We start from the raw sequence: 12,558 nt of genomic DNA, 5'->3' as shown, positions 1-12,558 counted from the left end.
GCGAGCCCCACAGTCAGGACACGGGGCGGGCGGGACCCACAGTCAGGACACGGGGCGGGCGGGACCCACAGTCAGGACACGGGGCGGGCCCCACAGTCAGGACATTAGGCGGGCAGGCTCCACAGTCAGGATACAGGGCGAGCAGGCCCCACAGTCCGGACACAGGGCTAATCCCGGGGCAGGTGGCCCCACAGTCCAGACCTGGGGCTAGACCCGGGGCAGGCAGCCCACAGTCCAGACACGGGGTGGACGGGCCCCACAGTCCAGATACGGGGTGGACATGCCCCATAGTCAAGACCTGGGGCTAAACCCGGGGCTGGCGGCCCCACAGTCCAGACCTGAGGCTAGACCCGGGGCAGGCGGCCCCACATTCTAGACACATGGTGGACGGGCCCCACAGTCCGGATACGGGGCGGGCATGACCCATAGTCAAGACCTGGGGCTAGACCCGGGGCAGGCGGCCCCACAGTCCAGACCTGAGGCTAGACCCGGGGCAGGCGGCCCCACATTCTAGACATAGGGTGGGCGGGCCCCACAGTCCAGGCTCGAGGCTAAACCCGGGGAAGCCGGCCCCACATTTCAATCCCGGGGCGGGGGGCCACACAGTCCAGGCTCGGGGCGGATGGGCCCCACAGTCCAGGCTCGGGGCGGATGGGCCCCACAGTATTGGCTTGGGGCGAACGGGCCCCACAGTCCAGGCTCGGGGCGGACGGGCTCCACAGTCCAGACCTGAGGCTCGGCCCGGGGCAGGCGGCCCCACAGTCCAGATACGGGGTGGACGGGCCCCACAGTCCTGACACGGGGCGGACATGCCCCACAGTCCAGACCTAGGGCTAGACCAGGGGTAGGCTGCCCCAAAGTCCAGACACAGGGTGACGAGCCCCACAGTCCGGACACGGGGCGGCCACAGTCCAGACATAGGGTGGGCGGGCCCCACAGTCCAGGCTCGGGGCTAAACCCGGGGAAGCCGGCCCCACATTTCAGACCCGGGACCACACAGTCCAGGCTCGGGGCGGATGGGCCCCACAGTCCAGACTCGGGGCAGATGGGCCCCACAGTATTGGCTCAGAGCGAACGGGCCCCACAGTCCACGCTCTGGCCCCACAGTCCACGCTCGGGGCAGACGGGCCCCACAGTCCACGCTTGGAGCGGACGGGCCCCACAGTCCAGACTCGGGGCGGACGGGCCCCACAGTCCAGGCTCGGGGCGGGCGGGCCCATAGTTACGACATGGGGCGGGCGGGCCCCACAGGGCGGGCGGGCCCCACAGTCCGTACACGGGGCTAATCCCGGGGCAGGCGGCCCCACAGTCCGGACACGGGGTGGACGGGCCCCACAGTCCGGACACGGGGCGGCCATAGTACGGACATAGGGTGGGCGGGTCCCACAGTCAGGACACGGGGCGGGCGGGCTCCACAGTCAGGACACGGGGCAACCAAGCCCCACAGTCCGGACACTGAGCTAATCCCGGGGCAGGCGGCTTCACAGTCCAGACCTGGGGCTAGACCCGGGGCAGACGGCCCACAGTCCGGACACTGGGTGGACGGGCCCCACAGTCCGGACACGGAGCAGGCATGCCCCACAATCCAGACCTGGGGCTAGACCCGGAGCACGCGGCCCACAGTCCGGACACGGGGTGGACGGTCCCCACAGTCCGGACACGGGGGGAGCCACAGTCCGGACATATGGTGGACGGGCCCCACAGTCCAGGCTCGGGGCGGACGGGCCCCACAGTCCGGACACGGGGCTAGTCCCGGGGCAGGCGGCCCCACAGTCCAGACCTGAGGCTAGACCAGGGGCAGGCGGCCCCACAGTCCAGACACGGGGTGGACGGGCCCCACAGTCCTGACATGGGGCGGACATGCCCCACAGTCCAGACCCGGGGCAGGCGGCCCCACAGTCCAGACTCGGGGCGAGCGGGGGGCCCCACAGTCCGTACCCGGGGCGGGCGGGGGGGCCTCACAGTCCAGGCTCGGGGCGGACGGGCCCCACAGTCCAGGCTCGGGGCGGACGGGCCCCACAGTCCGGACACGGAGCTAGTCCCGGGGCAGGCGGCCCCACAGTCCAGACCTGAGGCTAGACCAGGGGCAGGCGGCCCCACAGTCCAGACACTGGGTGGACGGGCTCCACAGTCCTGACATGGGGCGGACATGCCCCACAGTCCAGACCCGGTGCAGGCTTCCCCACAGTCCAGACTCGGGGCGAGCGGGGGTCCCACAGTCCGTACCCGGGGCGGGCGGCGGGCCCCACAGTCCGTACCCGGGGCTGGCGGGGGGCCCCACAGTCCAGACCTGGGGCTAGACTCGGGGCGGGCGGCCCCACCGTCCGGACGTGGGGTGGACGGGGGGCCCCACAGTCCAGACCTGGGGCTAGACCCGATGCAGGCGGCCCCACAGTCCGGACACGGGGCGGACGGGCCCATAGTCCGGACACTGGGCGGCCGCAGTCCGGATATAGGGCGGCCGGGCCCCACAGTCCTGGCTCGGGGCTAGACCCGGGACGGACGGACGGACCCCACAGTCCAAGCTTGGGGCGGGCGTGCCCCACAGACCGGAAACGGGGCTAGACCCGGGGCAGGCGGCCCCAAAGTCCAGACACTGGGCGGAAGAGCCCCACAGTCAGGACACGGGGCGGGCGAGTCCCACAGTCAGGACACGGGGCGGGCGAGCCCCACAGTCAGGACACGGGGTGGGTGGGCCCCACAGTCAGGACATGGGGCGGGCGGGCCACACAGTCAGGACATGTGGCGGGCGGGCTCCACAGTCAGGACACGGGGCGGGCGGGCCCCACAGTCCAGGCTCGAGGCTAAACCCGGGGAAGCCGGCCCCACATTTCAGACCCGGGGCGGGGGGCCACACAGTCCAGGCTCGGGGCGGATGGGCCCCACAGTCCAGGCTCGGGGCGGATGGGCCCCACAGTCCAGGCTCGGGGCGGATGGGCCCCACAGTATTGGCTCGGGGCGAACGGGCCCCACAGTCCAGGCTCGGGGCGGACGGGCTCCACAGTCCAGACCTGAGGCTCGGCCCGGGGCAGGCGGCCCCACAGTCCAGATACGGGGTGGACGGGCCCCACAGTCCCGACACGGGGCGGACATGCCCCACAGTCCAGACCTAGGGCTAGACCAGGGGTAGGCTGCCCCAAAGTCCAGACACAGGGTGACGAGCCCCACAGTCCGGACACGGGGCGGCCACAGTCCAGACATAGGGTGGGCGGGCCCCACAGTCCAGGCTCGGGGCTAAACCCGGGGAAGCCGGCCCCACATTTCAGACCCGGGGCGGGGGGCCACACAGTCCAGGCTCGGGGCGGATGGGCCCCACAGTCCAGACTCGGGGCGGATGGGCCCCACAGTATTGGCTCGGAGCGAACGGGCCCCACAGTCCACGCTCTGGCCCCACAGTCCACGCTCGGGGCAGACGGGCCCCACAGTCCACGCTTGGAGCGGACGGGCCCCACAGTCCAGACTCGGGGCGGACGGGCCCCACAGTCCAGGCTCGGGGCGGGCGGGCCCATAGTTACGACATGGGGCGGGCGGGCCCCACAGTCCGTACACGGGGCTAGTCCCGGGGCAGGCGGCCCCACAGTCCGGACACGGGGTGGACGGGCCCCACAGTCCGGACACGGGGCGGCCATAGTACGGACATAGGGCGGGCGGGCCCCACAGTCAGGACACGGGGCGGGCGGGCTCCACAGTCAGGACACGGGGCAGGCAGGCCCCACAGTCCGGACACTGAGCTAATCCGGGGGCAGGCGGCTTCACAGTCCAGACCTGGGGCTAGACCCGGGGCAGACGGCCCACAGTCCGGACACGGGGTGGACGGGCCCCACAGTCCGGACACGGAGCAGGCATGCCCCACAGTCCAGACCTGGGGCTAGACCCGGAGCACGCGGCCCACAGTCCGGACACGGGGTGGATGGTCCCCACAGTCCGGACACGGGGGGAGCCACAGTCCGGACATATGGCGGACGGGCCCCACAGTCCAGGCTCGGGGCGGACGGGCCCCACAGTCCGGACACGGGGCTAGTCCCGGGGCAGGCGGCCCCACAGTCCAGACCTGAGGCTAGACCAGGGGCAGGCGGCCCCACAGTCCAGACACGGGGTGGACGGGCCCCACAGTCCTGACATGGGGCGGACATGCCCCACAGTCCAGACCCGGGGCAGGCGGCCCCACAGTCCAGACTCGGGGAGAGCGGGGGGGCCCACAGTCCGTACCCGGGGCGGGCGGGGGGCCCCACAGTCCAGGCTCGGGGCGGACGGGCCTCACAGTCCAGGCTCGGGGCGGACGGGCCCCACAGTCCGGACACGGTGCTAGTCCCGAGGCAGGCGGCCCCACAGTCCAGACCTGAGGCTAGACCAGGGGCAGGCGGCCCCACAGTCCAGACACGGGGTGGACGGGCTCCACAGTCCTGACATGGGGCGGACATGCCCCACAGTCCAGACCCGGGGCAGGCTTCCCCACAGTCCAGACTCGGGGCGAGCGGGGGGCCCCACAGTCCGTACCCGGGGTGGGCGGGGGGCCCCACAGTCCGTACCCGGGGCTGGCGGGGGGCCCCACAGTCCAGACCTGGGGCTAGACTCGGGGCGGGCGGCCCCACCGTCTGGACGTGGGGCGGGCGGGGGGCCCCACAGTCCAGAACTGGGGCTAGACCCGATGCAGGCAGCCCCACAGTCCGGACACGGGGCGGACGGGCCCATAGTCCGGACACTGGGCGGCCGCAGTCCGGATATAGGGTGGCCGGGCCCCACAGTCCTGGCTCGGGGCTAGACCCGGGACGGACGGACCCCACAGTCCAAGCTTGGGGCGGGCGTGCCCCACAGATCGGAAACGGGGCTAGACCCGGGGCAGGCGGCCCCAAAGTCCAGACACTGGGCGGAAGAGCCCCACAGTCAGGACACGGGGCGGGCGAGCCCCACAGTCAGGACACGGGGCGGGCGAGCCCCACAGTCAGGACACGGGGTGGGCGGGGGTGGGCGGGCCCCACAGTCAGGACATGGGGCGGGCGGGCCACACAGTCAGGACATGTGGCGGGCGGGCTCCACAGTCAGGACACGGGGCGGGCGGACCCGGGCCCCACCCCCACAGTCAGAACACGGGGCGGGCTGGCCCCACAGTCCAGACCTGGGGCTAGACCCAAGGCAGGCGGCCCACAGTCCAGACACGGGGTGGACGGGCCCCACAGTCCGGAAACGGGGCGGGCATGCCCCATAGTCCAGACCTGGGGCTAGACCCGGGGCAGGCGGCCCCACAGTCCAGACCTGAGGCTAGACCCGGGGCAGGCGGTCCCATATTCTAGACACGGAGTGGACGGGCCTCACAGACCTGACACGGGGCGGACATGCCCCACAGTCCAGACCTGGGGCTAGACCCGGAGCAGGCGACCCACAGTCCGGACACGGGGTGGACGGGCCCCACAGTCCGGACACGGGGTGGACGGGCCCCACAGTCCGGACACGGGGTGGACGGGCCCCACAGTCCGGACACGGGGTGGACGGGCCCCACAGTCCGGACACGGGGTGGACGGGCCCCACAGTCCGGACACGGGGTGGACGGGCCCCACAGTCCGGACACGGGGCGGGCGAGCCCCACAGTCCGGACACGGGGCGGGCGAGCCCCACAGTCAGGACACGGGGCGGGCGAGCCCCACAGTCAGGACACAGGGCGGGCGGGCCCCACAGTCAGGACACGGGGCGGGCGGGCCCTACAGTCCAGACCTGGGGCTAGACCCGGGGCAGGCGGCCCACAGTCCAGACACGGGGTGGACGGGCCCCACAGTCCGGACACGGGGCGGCCACAGTCCAGACATAGGGTGGGCGGGCCCCACAGTCCAGGCTCGGGGCTAAACCCGGGGAAGCCGGCCCCACATTTCAGACCCGGGGCGGGGGGCCCCACAGTCCAGGCTCGGGGCGGATGGGCCCCACAGTATTGTCTCGGGGCCAACGGGCCCCACAGTCCAGGCTTGGGGCGGACTGGCTCCACAGTCCAGACCTGAGGCTCGGCCCGGGGCAGGCGGCCCCACAGTCCAGATACGGGGTGGACGGGCCCCACCGTCCTGACACGGGGCGGACATGCCCCACAGTCCAAACCTAGGGCTAGACCAGGGGTAGGCTGCCCCAAAGTCCAGACACGGGGTGACGAGCCCCACAGTCCGGACACGGGGCGGCCACAGTCCAGACATAGGGTGGGCGGGCCCCACAGTCCAGGCTCGGGGCTAAACCCGGGGAAGCCGGCCCCACATTTCAGACCCGGGGCGGGGGGCCCCACAGTCCAGGCTCGGGGCGGATGGGCCCCACAGTCCAGACTCGGGGCGGATGGGCCCCACAGTATTGGCTCGGAGTGAACGGGCCCCACAGTCCACGCTCGGGGCAGACGGGCCCCACAGTCCACGCTTGGAGCGGACGGGCCCCACAGTCCAGACTCGGGGCGGACGGGCCCCACAGTCCAGGCTCGGGGCGGGTGGGCCCATAGTTACGACATGGGGCGGGCGGGTCCCACAGTCCGTACACGGGGCTAGTCCCGGGGCAAGCGGCCCCACAGTCCGGACACGGGGTGGACGGGCCCCACAGTCCGGACACGGGGCGGCCATAGTACGGACATAGGGCGGGCGAGCCCCACAGTCAGGACACGGGGCGGGCGGGCTCCGCAGTCAGGACACGGGGCAGGCGGGCCCCACAGTCCGGACACTGAGCTAAGCCCGGGGCAGGCGGCTTCACAGTCCAGACCTGGGGCTAGACCCGGGGCAGACGGCCCACAGTCCGGACACGAGGTGGACGGGCCCCACAGTCCGGACACGGTGCAGGCATGCCCCACAGTCCAGACCTGGGGCTAGACCCGGAGCACGCGGCCCACAGTCCGGACACGGGGTGGACGGTCCCCACAGTCCGGACACGGGGGGAGCCACAGTCCGGACATATGGCGGACGGGCCCCACAGTCCAGGCTCGGGGCGGACGGGCCCCACAGTCCGGACACGGGGCTAGTCCCGGGGCAGGCAGCCCCACAGTCCAGACCTGAGGCTAGACCAGGGGCAGGCGGCCCCACAGTCCAGACACGGGGTGGACGGGCCCCACAGTCCTTACATGGGGCGGACATGCCCCACAGTCCAGACCCGGGGCAGGCGGGGGGCCCCACAGTCCGTACCCGGGGCTGGCGGGGGGCCCCACAGTCCAGACCTGGGGCTAGACTCGGGGCGGGCGGCCCCACCGTCCGGACGTGGGGCGGACGGGGGGCCCCACAGTCCAGACCTGGGGCTAGACCCGATGCAGGCGGCCCCACAGTCCGGACACGGGGCGGACGGGCCCATAGTCCGGACACTGGGCGGCCGCAGTCCGGATATAGGGCGGCCGGGCCCCACAGTCCTGGCTCGGGGCTAGACCCGGGACGGACGGACCCCACAGTCCAAGCTTGGGGCGGATGAGCCCCACAGTCAGGACACGGGGCGGGCGAGCCCCACAGTCAGGACACAGGGCGGGCGGGCCCCACAGTCAGGACATGGAGCGGACGGGCCCATAGTCCGGACACTGGGCGGCCGCAGTCCCGATATAGGGCGGCCGGGCCCCACAGTCCAGGCTCGGGGCTAGACCTGGGACGGACGGGCCCCACAGTCCAAGCTGGGGCGGGCGTGCCCCACAAACCGGAAACGGGGCTAGACCCGGGGCAGGCGGCCCCAAAGTCCAGACACGGGGCGGATGAGCCCCACAGTCTGGACACGGGGCGGATGAGCCCCAGAATCTGGACACGGGGCGGGCGAGCCCCACAGTCAGGACACGGGGCGGGCGGGCCCCACAGTCAGGACACGAGGCGGGCGGGCCCCACAGTCAGGACACGGGGCGGGCGGGCCCATAGTCCGGACACGGGGCGGACGGGCCCATAGTCCGGACACTGGGCGGCCGCAGTCCCGATATAGGGCGTCCGGGCCCCACAGTCCAGGCTCGGGGCTAGACCTGGGACGGACGGGCCCCACGGTCCAAGCTGGGGCGGGCGTGCCCCACAAACCGGAAACGGGGCTAGACCCGGGGCAGGCGGCCCCAAAGTCCAGACACGGGGCGGATGAGCCCCACAGTCTGGACACGGGGCGGATGAGCCCCAGAGTCTGGACACGGGGCGGGCGAGCCCCACAGTCAGGACACGGGGCGGGCGGGCCCCACAGTCAGGACACGGGGCGGGCGGGCCCCACAGTCAGGACACGAGGCGGGCGGGCCCCACAGTCAGGACACGGGGCGGGCGGGCCCCACAGTCAGGACACGGGGCGGGTGGGCCCCACAGTCAGGAAACGGGGCGGGCGGGCTCCACAGTCAGGACACGGGGCGGGCGGGCTCCACAGTCAGGACACGGGGCGGGCGGGCCCCACAGTCCAGACCTGGGGCTAGACCCGGGGCAGGCGGCCCACAGTCCAGACACGGGGTGGAAGGGCCCCACAGTCCGGACACGGGGCGGACATGCCCCACAGTCCAGACCTGGGGCTACACCCGGGGCAGGCGACCCACAGACCGGACACGGGGTGGACGGGCCCCACAGTCCGGATACGGGGTGGACGGGCCCCACAGTCCGGACACGGGGTGGACGGGCCCCACAGTCCGGACACGGGGTGGACGGGCCCCACAGTCCGGACACGGGGTGGACGGGCCCCACAGTCCGGACACGGGGTGGACGGGCCGCACAGTCCGGACATGGGGCGGGCGAGCCCCACAGTCAGGACACGGGGCGGGCGGGACCCACAGTCAGGACACAGGGCGGACGGTCCCCACAGTCAGGACATTGGGCGGGCGGGCTCCACAGTCAGGATACAGGGCGGGCAGGCCCCACAGTCCGGACACAGGGCTAATCCCGGGGCAGGTGGCCCCAAAGTCCAGACCTGGGGCTAGACCCGGGGCAGGCGGCCCACAGTTCAGACACGGGGTGGACGGGCCCCACAGTCCAGATACGGGGCGGGCATGACCATAGTCAAGACCTGGGGCTAGACCCGGGGCAGGCGGCTCCACAGTCCAGACCTGAGGCTAGACCCGGGGCAGGCGGATCCACATTCTAGACACAGGGTGGATGGGCCCCACAGTCCTGACATGGGGCAGACATGCTCCACAGTCCAGACCTGGGGCTAGACCCGGGGTAGACTGCCCCACAGTCCGGACACGGGATGGACGGGCCCCACAGTCCAGATACGGGGCGGGCATAACTCATAGTCAAGACCTGGGGCTAAACCCGGGGCTGGCGGCCCCACATTCTAGACACAGGGTGGACGGGCCCCACTGTCCGGATACGGGGCGGGCATGACCCATAGTCAAGACCTGGGGCTAGACCCGGGGCAGGCGGCCCCACAGTCCAGACCTGAGGCTAGACCCGGGGCAGGCAGCCCCACATTCTAGACACAGGGTGGATGGGCCCCACAGTCCTGACACGGGGCGGACATGCCCCACAGTCCACACCTGGGGCTAGACCCGGGGTAGGCTGCCCCACAGTCCGGACACGGGGTGGACGGGCCCCACAGTCCGGACACGGGGTGGACGGGCCCCACAGTCCGGACACGGGGTGGAGGGGCCCCACAGTCAGGACACGGGGTGGAAGTGCCCCACAGTCCAGACACGGGGTGGACGGGCCCCACAGTCCTGACACGGGGTGGACGGGCCCCACAGTCCTGACACGGGGTGGACGGGCCCCACAGTCCTGACACGGGGTGGACGGGCCCCACAGTCCTGACACGGGGTGGACGGGCCCCACAGTCCTGACACGGGGTGGACGGGCCCCACAGTCCTGACACGGGGTGGACGGGCCCCACAGTCCGGACACTGGGTGGACGGGCCCCACAGTCCGGAGACGGGGTGGACGGGCCCCACAGTCCGGACACGGGGCGGACGGGCCTCACAGTCCGGACACGGGGCTAGTCCCGGGGCAGGCGGCCCCAAAGTCCGGACACGGGGCGGATGAGCCCCACAGTCTGGACACGGGGCGGGCGAGCCCCACAGTCTGGACACAGGGCGGGCGGGACCCACAGTCAGGACACGGGGCGGGCGGGACCCACAGTCAGGACACGGGGCGGGCGGGACCCACAGTCAGGACACAGGGCGGATGGGCCCCACAGTCAAGATACAGGGCGAGCAGGCCCAACAGTCCGGACACAGGGCTAATCCCGGGGCAGGTGGCCCCACAGTCCAGACCTGGGGCTAGACCCGGGGCAGGCGGCCCACAGTCCAGACACGGGGTGGACGGGCCCCACAGTCCAGATACGGGGCGGGCATGCCCCATAGTCAAGACCTGGGGCTAAACCCGGGGCTGGCGGCCCCACAGTCCAGACCTGAGGCTAGATCCGGGGCAGGCGGCCCCACATTCTAGACACGGGGTGAACGGGCCCCACAGTCCGGATACGGGGCGGGCATGACCCATAGTCAAGACCTGGGGCTAGACCCGGGGCAGGCGGCCCCACAGTCCAGACCTGAGGCTAGACCCGGGGCAGGCGGCCCCACATTCTAGACATAGGGTGGACGGGCCCCACAGTCCTGACACGGGGCGGACATGCCCCACAGTCCAGAACTGCGGCTAGACCCGGGGTAGGCTGCCCCAAAGTCCGGACACGGGGTGTACGAGCCCCACAGTCCGGACACGGGGCGGCCACAGTCCAGACATAGGGTGGGCGGGCCCCACAGTCCAGGCTCGGGGCTAAACCCGGGGAAGCCGGCCCCACATTTCAGACCCGGGGCGGGGGGCCACACAGTCCAGGCTCGGGGCGGATGGGCCCCATAGTCCAGGCTCAGGGCGGATGGGCCCCACAGTATTGGCTCGGGGCGAACGGGCCCCACAGTCCAGGCTCGGGGCGGACGGGCTCCACAGTCCAGACCTGAGGCTCGGCCCGGGGCAGGCGGCCCCACAGTCCAGATACGGGGTGGACGGGCCCCACAGTCCTGACACGGGGCGGACATGCCCCACAGTCCAGACCTAGGGCTAGACCAGGGGTAGGCTGCCCTAAAGTCCAGACACGGGGTGACGAGCCCCACAGTCCGGACACGGGGCGGCCACAGTCCAGACATAGGGTGGGTGGGCCCCAAAGTCCAGGCTCGGGGTTTGGGTGGGTGGGCCCCACAGTCCAGGCTCGGGGCTAAACCCGGGGAAGCCGGCCCCACATTTCAGACCCGGGGCGGGGGGCCACACAGTCCAGGCTCGGGGCGGATGGGCCCCACAGTCCAGACTCGGGGCGGATGGGCCCCACAGTATTGGCTCGGAGCGAACGGGCCCCACAGTCCACGCTCTGGCCCCACAGTCCACGCTCGGGGCAGACGGGCCCCACAGTCCACGCTTGGAGCGGACGGGCCCCACAGTCCAGACTCGGGGCGGACGGGCCCCACAGTCCGGACACCGGGTGGACGGGCCCCACAGTCCGGACACGGAGCAGGCATGCCCCACAGTCCAGACCTGGGGCTAGACCCGGAGCACGCGGCCCACAGTCCGGACACGGGGTGGACGGTCCCCACAGTCCGGACACGGGGGGAGCCACAGTCCGGACATATGGCGGACGGGCCCCACAGTCCAGGCTCGGGGCGGACGGGCCCCACAGTCAGGACACGGGGCGGGCGAGCCCCACAGTCAGGACACGGGGCGGGCGGCCCGCCCCACAGTCAGGACACGGGGCGGGCGGCCCGCCCCACAGTCAGGACATGGGGCGGCCCCATGGGGCGGGCGGGCCCCACAGTCAGGACGTGGGGCGGGCGGGCCCCACAGTCAGGACATGGGGCGGGCGAGCCCCACAGTCAAGACATGGGGCGGGCGAGCCCCACAGTCAGGACACGGGGCGGGTGGAACCCACAGTCAGGACACGGGGCGGGCTGGCCCCACAGTCCAGACCTGGGGCTAGACCCGGGGCAGGCGGCCCACAGTCCAGACACGGTGTGGACGGGCCCCACAGTCCGGACACGGGGCGGGCATGCCCCATAGTCCAAACCTGGGGCTAGACCCGGGGCAGACGGCCCCACAGTCCAGACCTGAGGCTAGACCCGGGGCAGGCGGTCCCATATTCTAGACACGGGGTGGACGGCCCTCACAGACCTGACACGGGGCGGACATGCCCCACAGTCCAGACCTGGGGCTAGACCCGGGGCAGGCGACCCACAGTCCGGACACGGAGTGGACGGGCCCCACAGTCCGGACACGGGGTGGACGAGCCCCACAGTCCGGACACGGGGTGGACGGGCCCCACAGTCCGGACACGGGGTGGACGGGCCCCACAGTCCGGACACGGGGTGGACGGGCCCCACAGTCCGGACACGGGGTGGACGGGCCCCACAGTCCGGACACGGGGTGGACGGGCCCCACAGTCCGGACACGGGGTGGACGGGCCCCACAGTCCGGACACGGGGTGGACGGGCCCCACAGTCCGGACACGGGGTGGACGGGTCCCACAGTCCGGACACGGGGTGGACGGGCCCCACAGTCAGGACACGGGGCGGACATGCCCCACAGTCCAGACCTGGGGCTAGACCCGGGGCAGGCAACCCACAGTCCGGACACGGGGCGGACGGACCCCACAGTCCGGACACGGGGCGGACGGGCCCCACAGTCCGGGCTCGGGGCGGACGGGCCT

Source organism: Phyllobates terribilis, unplaced genomic scaffold, assembly GCF_046119375.1.
Source record: "Phyllobates terribilis strain yellow unplaced genomic scaffold, ASM4611937v1 Scaffold_347__1_contigs__length_1996218, whole genome shotgun sequence".
Taxonomy (NCBI): Eukaryota; Metazoa; Chordata; class Amphibia; order Anura; family Dendrobatidae; genus Phyllobates; species Phyllobates terribilis.
This window is presented reverse-complemented; position numbering follows the sequence as displayed.